Consider the following 12,149-nt stretch of genomic DNA (forward strand, 5'->3'; position numbering starts at 1 on the left):
AATAGCCAAAAAAACAATACTCCTAAACTGGAAATACAGGCACAAACTTTCAATATCACAATGGCTTAATCTGTTAACAGACTACCTCTCAATGGAACGAATCACAGCTAAAAACAATAAACAGACCAAATTATTCAGTAACACCTGGGAACCCATCCTTGTAGCTCTGAACTTTCCAACAAATTGACCCCCCCCTCCCTTTTTTTTTTTTTTTCTTCCTCTCTCTCCCCCTTCTTCCTTCTTCTCCCCTTTTCCTTTAATGGTATCTAAATGTTATCTTCCTGCTTCATTACTATCACTACATTATTATTATTATTATCATTATTATTATTTATTATTATTATTATCATTATTACTATTATTACTAATACTACTATTATCATTATTACTGATCTTCCCTACTAGTATTATTGTCACTGCTATCACTTATGATTACTCAGTGTTATAACTATACCGATGATGATTATTATTGTTGTTGTTGTTGTTGTTGTTATTGCTGATATTGTTATTGTCCTTTTTCTTCTTCCTCCTCATCTACCCCTCCTTCTTCTTTCCCCTCATCTTCTTCAACTGTAACATAATGGGTCTGTGACAGGATCAATGTGATGTCTTGTTCTATGTTATGTGTCCCATGTGTGTGTATGTATGTCTGTATGTATCAACAATTAAAAAAAAAAAAAAAAAAAAAAAATAGATATTTCCTGTGAGCCGCTGACTGTTCCTTTTGAACTGCAGGACCTGCCCTGTGACTGAATCTTTCTCTTGACTGTCCCTGATTTGCTCTGGTGTTAAAGGCTCACTCAAGGTAGGTGAAGGTGCATCACTCACCAAGCTCAATGCATCCATAGACACTGTACTGACCCAGGGAGGGAGTGTCTCTCTCTCTCTCTCTGCGGCCACTGCTTGAATAGATGCGCTGATAATGTCTTGGCTGGTCTCCTCGGTGCACTGCTGCATGAAACAGTCCATGTCCAGCGGCATTCTGGAGAGGCCATCAGTGTCAGCATTGTGTCTACCAGGGCGGTACCTGATCGAGAAATTATAATCTGCAAGTTGAGCATCCCAGCGGTGACTGGTTGCATTTAGTTTGGCCATACATATGTTAGTGGGTTGTTATCTGTATATGCTGTGAAATGAGGGCATGATACAGATAATCTCGGGGATCGCTCACAAATGGCCCATTTGAGCGCTAAAAATTCTAACTCTCCTGAGTGCATGTGATAATTTTTCTCCGGAGGTGTTAGGGTTCTAGAGCCATAACCGATTACAACCATTCTACCATTTTGTCTCTGATAGAGTACTGCCCCCAGTCCCTGCTGGGACACATCACAATGGAGTATTAATGGCTGTGTCAGATCAGGATAACCAAGGACAAGTGGTTCAACTAACTTGTCAATGAGAGCATTCAATGTTTCCTGGTGACTTTGTGTCCAACTAATAAGGGTGTTTGAGGGTCGGTTACCTTTATGCCTCGTGCTAACCTTTCGTTTGCCTTTCTTTACTTCAGCAGGGGGTGCCTTGTCAGGAGAGGATGACAGCAGCTGATAGAGTGGTTTTGCAAGCCTGAAGAAGTTAGGTGTGTATGCTCTGTAGTAAGAGAAAAACTGAAGCATTTTCCTTATATCTCCGACTGTAGCCGGTGTCTTTTCCTTTGATGCTTGTACTGGGGCTATTTCTGCAGGTTCCGTCGTATATCCATCGCTTGACACCATGCACCCGAGGAAACACACCTTCCGCTTGATTATCTCACACTTACGTGTATTCAGCTTGACCCCGTGTTTTGGTATCTCCGCAAGACAATTCTAATGTGATTAACATGATCCTCAAAACTACGGCTGTGGACAAGATTGTCATCAAGGTAGGGTTGACAAATGGCATCTCTAAGGCCTGTCAGACACTGTTCCATGTTTCTTTGGAACTCGGCTAGTGCCAAACTCAGTCTGAAGGGAATCCTGACCCAGTGGTATAAACCCCATGGTGTTATGAAGGCTGTTAGGGGTTGGCTTTCCTCATCTAAGAAACCTTGGTGATAGACCTTCCCCTGGTCCAGCACAGAGAACCATGAACTGCCAGTGAGTGAGTCAAGCATATCTTGAATTCTAGGGATTGTATGGCGATCAGGGACAGATTTTTTGTTTAGTTCCCTATAGTCGCAGCACAACCTCAGACTTCCGTCTTTCTTTCTCATGCATACCACTGGAGAAGCATATGGTGATCTTGACTTGGTAATCCAGCCACGATTGAGCAGGTCTTGTATATACTCTTTCACCTCTTGATGTAGTGGTTTTGGTACTGACGTGTATGTTTTCGTGACACAAGTCACGTCTTTGAGAGTGATGTGAAGCTTCAAGAACGGGATACACCCAATGTCATCGTCATCATAAGCAAAAGAATTAAACTCTTCTTGTAGCATTTTTTTAATGGTCTGCTGTTGTGACTCACCAAGGTGATCTAGGTTGACAGGGAGGTCCAACTTACTTGGTGCCTGTGTTTTCCCTTTCCTCATGTTCTCATTTCCCTCTTGGGTTTGTATGAGTTTGTCTTTTCCGCCATCCTTAGCCAAATAGTCTGCCTGTTGTGATTCGACTGTATATGCTGTTTTTATCATTTGGAGGCGGCCCAAGACTGTTTGTGGACTCAGAGTGATCTCATGCTTGGTCATGTTCATGATAGGGACAGGGACATACATAGGTTTTCCTGTTGTTACTGTAACTAAACCTTCCTCTACAGCCACACCCTCGGGAACGACAGGCAGCTTACATGGGACAAACAGCAGACTCTGGCCTCTGAACTGTGTTCCTGTGCTGGCCCTGACATGTATAGTAGTTACTTGCTCTGCTGCCAGGTGAATTCTCCTTTTCCCTGTATGCACTGATCCTACTTCACAGTTTGTGTTTGCCTGCATTAGCTTCAACATTGACCTTGCTGCCCCAAATGTCACCGAGAAAGCCCTGCTCACTCTCTGGATTATCTCTGGTTTTGACTGTCCTTTGTTCCAGCCGCCTAGTACTGCCTCAATGACATTGAACCCAACAATATGCTGCTCTGCTATGTTTGGGTCACTGGATACTAGAAATGGGGTTAACAGGGGCTCTGATGATGGTGGGCCGTCCTCTAGTCTAAATTCAACTTCCACCCAGCCTTAAAAAGGGGATCTCTGTCTGATTTGCTGCCAACCTGATCAGAGTACCTGGCCCTAACAACTCCTCAAAGGGGTGTACTGCATGGTGGGGTAAGTGAATTTTTTCCATTCCTCATTGATGAGACTGGCCTTTGCCCCTGTATCCCACAGCACTTCAACAGTAATATTATCCAGCTGACATTTGACGAGGCATCTTTTTCCAATGAGGTTCAAAAGTTTGGCTTGGCGCTGAGGGGGAAGGTAACTTGCAGAGTTATTGGTCACAGCAGGGTTTTTGAGAGGAGGAGAGACAGAGGACAGACTATCACAGCTGATATGGTGTGCTGGTGCGTGTGGACCCTCGAAGGGGGGCTCGTGTGTTGCACTACAGGGGGACCCTTGATGCAGGACCACTGGTGGTCCCGACCTAGTAGCCCTGTACCATTCCCCTTTTCTCTTCTCTGTCTGCAACCACGGGAGAGGTGTCCATCCTGGCCCGAAACTATAGCAGTGTCTACATGTCTCACCACTACCCGCCTCCTGACAGGTCCTACATCCAGGTGGTCTCCTGTGGTGAGTGGCTGCTGTTGCAACTGCTGGCTGTTGTTGTTTGTTTGCTCCCACAGTCTCTAGAACCATCTTTTTCATCTCTAGCACCTCAGTCTTAAGACCCTCAATAAGCTTGCTGGTACTTTTGTCTGGTTCAAGGCAGCTTGCCTGACTTTTCTTGTTTTTGCTGGGCACCTCTCCTTTCTCAGTGTAACCTCCAACTGCATGCTTTGACTCTGCTTCTCCTATGAGATCTGACTGGGGATTGGTACAATATAGTTCTGCTTGGAATTCATTGACTTTAGGGGACTTTCCCAGCACTGTCTTTTTCAGTTTTTTGCTGTCTCTCTTGTTCTAGGTTTGCAGCCTCATTTACACGCTCTATGAGCACTTCTCTTTTGCAAGATGTTTATCAACCGATGTAAGAGGTCTGAGGATGAATCTACTTTGTAATGCCCCTTGAGTATTGTCTTTAAGCTGGATATAGTGAGACTTCTCTTAATTTCTAACATATCCCTCAGATGGAAGCCAGGGCTTACAGCTCGAATCACTGCTTCAATTATTTCGGCTCCCGAGTGCCCTTTCCTCTACCCTGACTCAATCTGGTTTATGAAGCTGGTATAAGACAGTCTATCTTTTTGTCCCGCTTACCCTATCTGTCCTGAAATCCTGAATTCCCTCCTTAAAGTCACCTCTCTTGCTGATGTTGGAATTAATGGGGGAGCTCCCTGGTCTTCTACCTGGGTGGTGGTAGCTTTGACTTTTTCATCTAATGCCTCAATCTCCACCTTTAGCCGTCTTCGGGCCTCCGCCCACTCCCTCTGGACTTGAGCATATTAATCTTTTAACTGTTCCAGCTCAGTCTGTTGTCCCTGCGCAACATTTGGTTCTGCTGCACCTTTTTACTGAGTCAATGAGGGACATGAAGTTTTTCAGGTACTGTAAAAACAATTCAGGATCCTCCTCATTTTCAATGTCCTCTAAAGTTTTCTCTGCCAGCCTTATGAGGGGGCGTCTGGCTAAGCTCTGGAACCCTCCGGGTGCTGGCTCAGTGCACTTTAGGCACTGGCACACTGAAATGAGCTCTGGTTTTCCAGTTGCTAACAATGCTCTGCTGACCTCAGCCTGTAACTGCTCCATGACTCTCTTTTTCTGGAAGCTGGACGTCTCAGTTCTTACAGCTCCTCCTGGCTGGCTCGCCAAAATATGTAGCGGACTCAAACACACGGCCGATGGTTGGTCCACATATTTAATGGTTTAACAAATGTCTGAAAATACTCACAGATATATTTTATAAGCTTGGTCAATGGCTGCACATGTGCTTCTCATAGAACTAACACGGAGAATCTCAGTACATTAATGATTTCACTTGATACCCCGTGACTAGCAACACAAAGCACTATCTAGTGTGCCATTGGCACCTACTGTGCACCAGTGAACTTGCTGGTGATAAACAACAAAGAACCGTACAGCATGTATGTGTGGGCTGCCGACTCCAAACTCGTCTGCTGAACTTAAAGAAATAACGGATCACATAATGTCTTACTGTGCTACACTAGCAAAGCAAAGAATACTAACCCAGTCCTTAACCTGACTCTAACTCTAACGTTAACCCTAACTGTGACTAAGAATCACTGTCACACTTTTAGTTTTGCCAATAACAACACTAGCTTCATCAAGAAATGCAGTTTTTGAGGGATATGACTTTGACCTCATTTTGATGGATTTAGTATACCTTCAGAATTTCGACCTTCAAGTTCGCAAACACACACACACATACACACACACACACACACACACACACACACACACACACACACACACACACACAGAGTTTTGATTTTAATGGAAAATTTTCGTGGCTACTCATTACCACAATAGACTAAACTTAAAGAAAAGGCAGAGGCCCACTCACAACAAGGCCTATACACTAAAGACAGGAAAACCACAATGACATCCTGTCTCTTAGACCGTTACACTGGGTTTGGGATGTTTTGTGTTTATAACAACTGACTGTAGATCTGCTAATCAGACCAATTACACATTCTAAGAATAGAATCATATCATTGTCTCAACAGTAACGTGAATAGTGGTGCTTTGGGGGCTGAAGTCAGGCAAAAAGTGAAAGGACACTTAAGGCTGTATGATGAAATTTTGATTGCAATATTAATGTACTACACAGTACTGTCAGGCCTGTAAATATCATAAATTGCTTTGAGATAATAACTGTGGTAAATCAGGACTTGGTGACTAATGGAATCCATCAGAACTAAGAGCAGTGCCCTGTTCAGCATGGGCCAGCATAGACAGTAATTTAACCCACATTCTCTTAACAATGACTCATCACCAGACAGCCTAACAACAGACGTGAATATAGCACATAGAGATGGAGACACTGCTGATTAAGTTCAATTTGAAGCAAATTAAACCCAGAAATGCATGTATCCAAAGCATTGACTGGGGTTTACTGTGGATAGGATAAACTGTTGCTTAATAGGCACACATTCTTAATGAACAGCTACACTTTGAATGCAAAAAAAAAAAAAAAAACGCATAAAGGCTGATTATCTGCACACAAATGTCTGACCATAATTTCGTTTCATTTCAAGCCCTGTGATTGAGTCTTTAACCCATATAAGCAGTAAGGTTGAGAGGTTTATGTACTTAAAGAGTGATGTGGTTTTATACCTGCACTCAGGAAGTAATTACACCATTTTCTGTCTTAATTTTGCCATAACAGTTTTACAGTTTGAACCATAATTTTGTCTCCTAAACATTTAGCTTAATACATTTTAAATATTTAAAAAATTAAAAAAGATGAATCTTCCTGAAGGGTGAGATTGATGTAGTGGGGGCATTTAAAAGATACAGTCAAATGTTGTTTTTTTTAAATTGCTCCTGTTTTATCTCGTGATAGTTATTTAGCTACGAAAAACAATCACTCTGAATGTGCTGACACTGAAATTAAACCCACCCCCCTTCACTCAAAACATAAAAAAAACTTCAGACATTTTCCACTGACGTGGACGTCCTGAGGTGAGATACAGGAGTCCGCATCAAAGACCCCAGACGATTTCTGATATTCACCAGCAGTGTGCAAGATGAGCAGGTTGTGTGTTATATGCATTGTTCTAGTGGGTGAGTAAACGCGCTTTTGACCATTTCTTTGTTTTGTTCCTGTGACACATTTAAACCCACATACAACTTGAGCATTATCGTTGTGTTTTCTAGTATTACATACTATTTCAGATCTTATTGTCTTTCTTCAGTCAATACTGTTTAACTTCTTGTTTTTAGGCGTAATTGTATCTAGTCTGAAGAGGGTCTGTGGAGCTGTAGAGGAGCTGAGAGTCAGACCAGGAGACAATGTCACTCTGTACTGTGACCGTGGTATTAACACTGGATCGCATATGTCATGGTTTAGAAACTGCTCTCATGAAAACCAACCTCGTCTTGAGATCTCTACTCAACCAGATAACAAAGCCCATTCACAGTTTAGTCGTTACAGCATTTTGTGGAATCCCTCTAATAACACCTATGATTTAATGATGAAAAACATCTCTGACTCTGACCTGGGACTTTACTACTGTGCAGTGAAGGAGAGAAAGGTCAAAGATACAAATGGCATCATACTCAGTCAGCAGATTTATTACTATGGAAACACAACTATTCAACTCACGCTCAGTGGTAAGAATGAACTAAAGAGCAGTTAAATTATGTCGAGGAAATGAACTGTAAAAAGACATTTTAAGAACAATTATATTATTAATACAATATTTATTATATTAAATATTTAAATTGTTTTTGATCTAAATGTCATTAGTTTTCACTTCTCTTCCTCTTTTTTCATACATACACATGGGCAAATCAATGCATCATTGTTTTACAAGGAACAGCTTATCATCAGTGAGTTTTCAACTCAATTTAAACATTCCAAAATACTCCAGAAACAATACTTTGGGTATTTATCCTTTATTTGTAAGACTTCTCAATGGTGCGTGCGATTTGAAAAGATTGATCTAGTTGATTGGATGAAGAGATTATGAAAATGCTTAAAAAAACAATAGATTTAATAGCAATTACCATAGTTAGTATGAAACATGTTTTAAAAACAGACGTACCACACAGTGCCGATCAGATTTAAACCTAAAGACAGCTGGACTTTCACCAGAGAGACTGAGCTGATGTGTAAAAGTTGGAAACAGCTGGATTCTATTAGTCTTTCTGTTAAACTGCATATTTTTTAAAAAAATACTTGCTCTCTCTTCCTTACATATCAACTGTTACATATTTGTTATTAGAATTTTACCATCTTTATGTGGTTTCATGCACAATTAAATGTACTTCATATACTTCATGTTTTTATTGAAGGACAAAGAAAAGAAATACTATGGCTTGTGCAGCAATACAAATCATTACAAATTTTCTGGCATGAACAGATTTGGAAAAACGTGTATGTTTAAATTTTCATTCGCAGTTTCAGTTTCTCTCTTTCTCTCTCTTTTCAGAACCCATTCCAGGTTCAGAACCCATCCCCAGTCCAGTGCCCCCTCACCCTGTTCTGACAGACTGGACTCTGCTGCTCAGTGTGTGTTCTGTGTGTGTTCTCTTTTCCTCACTCTTCTCCTCCATCTGTGTGTACTGCTTCTGTCCGAGGAGTAAAGGTATGTACTGACTTATCTCCCCCTCACTCTCTCCCCCTCCTATATGGAACCCAACTGTGTCCTGGATACTGGCGTCTTCCTCTGGGTCACTGACTGGAGATTTGAAAACAATTGTTAATGATTGTTAGTGTTTTATGATGTGTTGTTTCTTAATAAGAACAATTTGCGGTTTAATGTCACTGACTGATTACCCTAGTGTGTCTATTTTTGACATTAAGATGAGTTGTTACCTCAGATGATTGACAGACAAGGATACACTCGGTTATAAAGCTTTGATCTTCATGCATAATTTAATCTTGACCCACAGTGCAAGACCAGCGCAGAGATGACCAGAGTCAGACTAAAATCAGACAGAGAAGTGACAGAGATGAGGTACATTTCTCCATAAACACAAATTGTAGGCACAGAATTTTTTCTTTTTTCAGTACCATTGATAAGGGTTTACACTGGACATGTTAGGCAATATACTATATGTGATGGTACACTACTGTGATGGTAAAGGGAGATTTTGGTTCTGTGCTTTATCTTCATGTTGGACAGGAGGTGAGCTACGCTGCTCTGGACATTCAGACCCGAAGACAAAAACAATCAAGGAAAAAGCCAAGAGTTCAGAACCCTGACTTCAGTACCTACTCAGAAATCAACACTGGCCGAGTGTAGAAGCGCTGATCACAACTCCTCAACAGGAGAGGACCTTAGAGTATCAGGCCTCCAGCAATGATACTACACACACCTGATGTCAATATCGCAGGGAGCTTTACAGCATTTATTGAGATGGGAAAAGTGGCCTTACAGTAACAACTACTGAAATAGTTTTTGATTTTACTGAAATTATCCAGCGGTCACCTCAGTCCTGCTATATCAATATATACAACAAACAAAAGACAACTGCAAGTCTTTGGTCATTTTCTTACTAATGTTGATGTTGAATAAAGATTTTTACACAACAGCCTAGATAATACATTGTTTTTTCACTATCTGTTACATAGTGTAAAATGCAGCTCAGGTTCTTAGGCCTTGCATGGGAACAGACTCCAGTTCACCATCCAGTACCTACACAACCAGGCTCTGATAGAGTTTTTACTGATGAGGTCCCTCTGGCTTCCTGCTCCACCCAGCACCTGTGGAATGTGCGGCTTTGTTCAGGTCTGGCAATTTTCTGCCAAAGTCATGGATCCGTCATAAACATATCCATCAGACATTAGGATAGTATCCTTAGCTTTCCATCGAGGGCAATAAGTGAGTCTATGTGAATCAGGAAGTGTCTGAGTGAACATCAGTCACACACACGCAATTCATTTACAATACATTCCCAATTCACATAATTCATTTGCACAGCATCCAACAAGGAGAGAATAAAGAAAACACAGTGGATAAATACAGTGAAACAGTGAAGTTCAAACTGTTCTCAGCCTTTACAGCTCAACAAACAGCACTTACCTTTCTGTTTTATAGTAGACAGAGAGAGAGAGACAGAGAGAGAGAGAGAGAGAGAGAAAAGAAACCGAAACAGACAAAGAGAGCGCTGTAAACAATCTGGTGTGAAACTGCAGTCAGGCCCACCACAGGAAACAACCACTTGGTGAAAATGCTGCATTAATGCATTCTGTATATCGGTAGCATTAAACCTGACTTATTACATTCTCAAAAGCTTAACTTGTCAATCGAAACAAATAGCTACTGATGTGTAAAAGCTGAATGACTCAACTGCTTAAAAGCAAGCACACAGCAGGCCGTTCTCACAACCACTCAGAGTTGGCTGTAGGCAAAGCTGATGTTACGGAATGTTACGGAAATCTGCATCAAAGACCCTCTGGCCCCATTCACATGTTCACCATCAGTCAACAAGATGAGGGGCGTACACATCACATGTTACTGTTCTGTGTGAGTAAACAGATACAATAACATTCTGGTCCAGACTGCATTGCAGCTGAAATAAAGTTATCACCTGCTTATCCGCAACTGGTTTGAGCCCTGTGAGATCTCATTAGCTAATTTTAAAAAAAGGAGCAATCAGGCAGTCTAAGAGAGAGAACACCGAGTGAGCAGCCTCTCCTGTGAGGCTGTGCATTCAGAGCCAGTGGCTTCAAATGTATGAACCCGGCTGTCGCTGTCCCAGCCTCCTGGTGCTGAAGTTCCTCTGTGCTGCTGTACAGAAAGCCACAATCTACTTTTTTAGTTATTTATTATTATTTTTAAACAAAATGTCAAAATCATTTGGTGAGTTTCTCCTCCTGAATTCTATTTTCATTTAGTTGGTCTCTTTTTATTCATTGTTTTGAATTTTATTGTATTTTTTTACTTGACCCTATTTATAGTTTTGACTTGACCACTTCCTTGGGGTTATGTGCACAGTGTGTGTGGAATGTCTTGGACTTGAAGCTAGATGCTTCACTCTGCATGTTGCAGGGTCTAATTCCCTTAGATGCTCATTGGTGAGTTAATATCCCTGAGGATGTAAAAGAGAGTGCCCTCGCCCCAAAAGGGAATTCTCCTGGGGGGGGGGGGGCATAATCTCTGTCTTTTTGAAAGTCTGAAAATGTAAAATGAAAACACCTCTAATGAAAAACTGGTTAGATTTTTGTGATTGCAGGAACAGTTTTTGTAATGATGACTGGCAGATCTTCCAACCAATCAAATTTCAGGAGCTTTTTGCCAGTGAGAAAACACAGCCTATCCTCACATATTATTGTCTGATTTTATCATAATTTCAGATGCATTTAACATCAGATACTCACCTGATAAAGCCATGCACAAGCAGTGTGTCTTTATGAGTGAAAACTGTATAAAGCACCAGTGTGAAACTATCAGTCTGGTCATGACAGGAAACAAGGCCTTCCTGTAGCTAAGACCACCACAGAACTGCATCAGCTTTCTTTGAAACTGGGCTGTCTACATCAAAACCAATACATTTATAAAGACAACTGGCCCCAGTTGATCCCAATGCTGTGAATCATTCATCTATGTCTGATACTTACAATCCTTCACCCAAAGGTTTATCTCTGGAAATGGTGTTATCCTCTGTACTGTCAGACTGTGACCTAGATCATTACAGGGACGAAGCCAGTGTTCTCATGTTTAATCAGGGTAAAGACTTCAAATCATCATCATGTGTTACAGCACAATGCAGTTTTCGGCATGACTAAAGCATAATCCACAGATGAGTCATAAAAAGTTTGAATATTTGTCATACAGGTGACAGGGCTTTAACATCTTTGTGTGTCACAAGAATAAACAGGAAATGAATGCCTATTCAGCTAGTATTTGATGCTTCAATTTCATTGGTGCTTTGCTTGTTGTGGGTTAGGGTGTGTTTATGACAGTCATAACCTTAGTACCTCAGTGTTGTTTGATATTTTTGTGTTGGTAACTGAGATCCAGTCTAATTTTAGCTTCTTGTCTTTGCCTTCTATCATATTACTGCACATCTAAAGAGTTACTGAAGATGTGCACAGATTAGAGACCACAGCACCTCATCAGTCAGTGCAACAATGAAGCCTCAACCATCCAGATGCAGGATAGCTAACTAAAACAAATGCCTTCTTTCTTTCTTTCTTTCTTTCTTTCTTTCTTTCTTTCTTTCTTTCTTTCTTTCTTTTTTTCTTCCTTTCTCGTTTGCTCTCTGTTTCTCACATGCAGCCAGCCATACACACACACACACACACACACACACACACACACACACACACCACACACCACACACACACACACACACACAGTGCATGGCTACTTCTGTGATGGAAACTTCTGTGGTGACTCATAACCACAGAGAGAGAAAAGAAATGAGCAGTGACCCTCCTCACACATGAAACAAC

This window comes from Chanos chanos, chromosome 1, assembly GCF_902362185.1.
Source record: "Chanos chanos chromosome 1, fChaCha1.1, whole genome shotgun sequence".
Classification (NCBI taxonomy): domain Eukaryota; kingdom Metazoa; phylum Chordata; class Actinopteri; order Gonorynchiformes; family Chanidae; genus Chanos; species Chanos chanos.